Source organism: Palaemon carinicauda, chromosome 10, assembly GCF_036898095.1.
Source record: "Palaemon carinicauda isolate YSFRI2023 chromosome 10, ASM3689809v2, whole genome shotgun sequence".
NCBI lineage: Eukaryota > Metazoa > Arthropoda > Malacostraca > Decapoda > Palaemonidae > Palaemon > Palaemon carinicauda.
The window spans coordinates 132,279,701-132,283,092 of NC_090734.1; positions in this window are offsets into that span (position 1 = coordinate 132,279,701).

Below are 3,392 nucleotides of genomic sequence, written 5' to 3' on the forward strand. Positions count from 1 at the left end.
TTAATATACCTTAATGTAGGTTGTAGCAACTAGAGTTAACAAAACCTATATGTATATATATATATATATATATATATGTATATATACAGTATATATATTTAAATATATACTATATATATATATATATATATTTATTTATATATATATATGCACTATATATTTATATATATATATGTTTATATATATATATATATATTTACAGTATATATATATATATATATATGTATATATATATAACATATAATGTATATATATATATATATATATATGTTTATATATATATATATATATATGTGTATGTATATTTGTGTATTTCATGTATATAGCATATAAATGAATATTTATATATGCATATAATATAATGTTACATCATTATAACACCATGATGTAATATTTTCATCATTTGGAAGTATATGTATATATATATATATATATATAATATATATATTTATATATTTAGATGTATGTATATATATGTATATATATATATATTATATATATATAAGCATTTAGAAGTGGAAGAAAAAATCTGCTGGATAAATAAGTTATTTATATTCTATTTTATAACAAAATTATTTATGTTAATAGATGTAAATATAAATTTATACATACAGTATAGAACATATTTTCAGATACTCAAGTGTTGATTCCTATACAATTTATTCAACATTAAGCCTAACATGACGTCACAGCATCTCACATCCCACTTATTATTGAATAAAATCTTAATAAATTTCAATACATTCAACATTAGTGAATAATATTTTTCCAATTTCACTTTTCATTTCTAACCCATCATTCAATTTTATCATATATCCCTTTCATTATTCATGTTTTTTTTTATTCAAGTGGGTGAAACTCGTCCGGGTAACCTTCGCCAAAATCCATAGGCCTAACCATAGATGCTATTTATGTTAAGGTCGCTTTCTCTTCTCCACTCGTGATTTTTTTGTTGTTGTTTTTTGTAGGGCAACAAATGTCAGGGCTAAGGCATGTCATTTTTTATATGGGCCTCGTTTCGCCATAGTTGTTTTTATAGGCCCAATAACGTAAGCATATGAACATGCTTATCCATAGTACAAGCAGCCCCTGTTTTATCTTGCATAGGCCTACGTTAATTGAATTCTTCATCCAATAAGTTGTGTCACAATAGTTGTTTGTTTAATTTTTAAACCTAATAACGTAAGCATATGAACATGCTTAGCCATAGTGCTAACAGCTCCTGTTTTATCATGCATAGGTCTACGTTAACTGAATTCTTCATTCAGTAAGTCGAGTGTCACAATAATTGTTTGTTTTGGTCTAACAATATAAGCATATGAACATGCTTAGCCATAGTGCTAGCAGCCCATGTTTTATCATGCAAACAGGTAGTTATAGCGTGTGTAGGCCTACGTTAACTAAATTCTTCTCCAATAAATACATTGTTAATATAGTTGTTTGTTTAGGCCTAACAGTATAAGCATATGAACATGCTTAGCCATAGTACTAGCATCCCCTGTTTTATCATGCATAGGCCTACGTTAACTGAATTCTTCATCCAATAAGTTGTGTCACAATAATTGTTTGTTTTGGGCCTAACAATATAAGCATATGAACATGCTTAGCCATAGTACTATCAGCCTCTGTTTCATCTTGCAAACAGTTAGTTTTAGCTGATGTAGGCCAACGTTAACTAAATTCTTCAATATCCAATAAATATATTTTAAGTAACTCACAATTTTCAGTCTATTGTAAAAAGAAGAAAATGTTTATAATAGCAAAAACAACTATAATAACATCAGCCTTCGTTTCCTTAAAGCAAATAGGCAGTTCGTACACGTAGGACTACGTTAACTAATTTTTCCAGTATGCAATAGATAGAATTTAAGTAACTTACAACTTGCAATATATTGTAATAAAAAAATATTTATATTAGCATAAAAAATCCAGAGTAACATCAGCCGTCGTTTCCTTGTGCGAATATGCAGTTCGTACTCAGAGGCCTACGTCAAATAAATTCCTCAGTATCCAATAAATAGACTTCAAATAACTTACAAATTTCAATTTTTCGTCAAGGTAAAAAAATGAGGTTTTTAATGATGACAACGAACAAATATATACTCGATAATTTCTGCCTAGTCATAGGCCTATAGGCCTATGTTAACTAAATTCCTCAGTATCCAATAAATAGACTTAAAAGAACTTTTCAATCTTTTGTAAAAGAAAAAAATGAGGTTTTTTAACCAGTGAACATCTGGTTGAATGATATCAGCCTAGTCATAGGCCTGTAGGCCTACATTAACTAAATTCTTCAGTATCTAATAAATAAACTTCAAATAAGATAGCTTTCATTCTTTTGTAAAATAAGAAAAACAGATTTTCAACAGGTGAGATTGAACAAATGGTCGGTTAATCTCTGCCAAGTCACTAGGCCTAATTCATTCGTATCTGTGAATCTTGATTGGTGTGACCAAGGTCTATAGAATACTGTGACCTTTTTTTCTCTTGAGGATGGGTCAAGGATATACATCTGTTGTTCAAACTTCAAGATAAAGTTTGTTTTTTTCCTCCCTTACACGCAAACTCACTGCTGGTAATTGATTTGCAATAAATACATATTTACCAATGGAATTTCTGGAGACACTTTGTTATAGTGTATATATTTTGAGAATATTTTTAAAATATAGACCCTTGTATTTTTTTAAGAGTGATCGGAATATATATATATATATATATATATATATTGATAGATAGATAGATAGACACTTGCTCTTTATTACATATGGGGGGGATTATTATTATTATTATTATTATTATTATTATTATTACTAGCTAAGCTACAACCCTAGTTGGAAAAGCAGGATGCTATAACACCAAGGGCTCCAACATGAAAATAGCCCATTGAGGAAAGGAAATAGATAAGGTACATATGAGAAGTAATCAGTAAAGAATATATATTTTAAAACCAGTAACAACGTTGAAATAGATTGTTTTATATATAAACTATAAAGAGAAACTTCTAAACTGTTCGACGTAAAAACTTTTACTGTAAGTTTGAACTTCTGAAGAGTGTGGATAAGAATATTAAGTTTTATAAACCCATTCTATAAGTTCATATTGATCTTACAGGGGAAGTGAATGGACTCCCTAGCCCCAGGGCTGGGCTGTATGGCCCAAATTTATGAGGACAAAATTCATGAATCCAATGAAAAATACAAATATATTTAAAGGTCGCTCATGAATGCCAGAGACAAGGGACAGAAGAATGCCATAGTGACTGGCCATTTAGGCTTATATGATCAGCTCCTAAGCCACCTCTCCACCAAAGATAGGACCAGGGAGAGCCAGGCAATGGCTGCCGAGGATTCATACCTATAGTCTTCCTACCTCACCAGGATGGCGGGAATGCA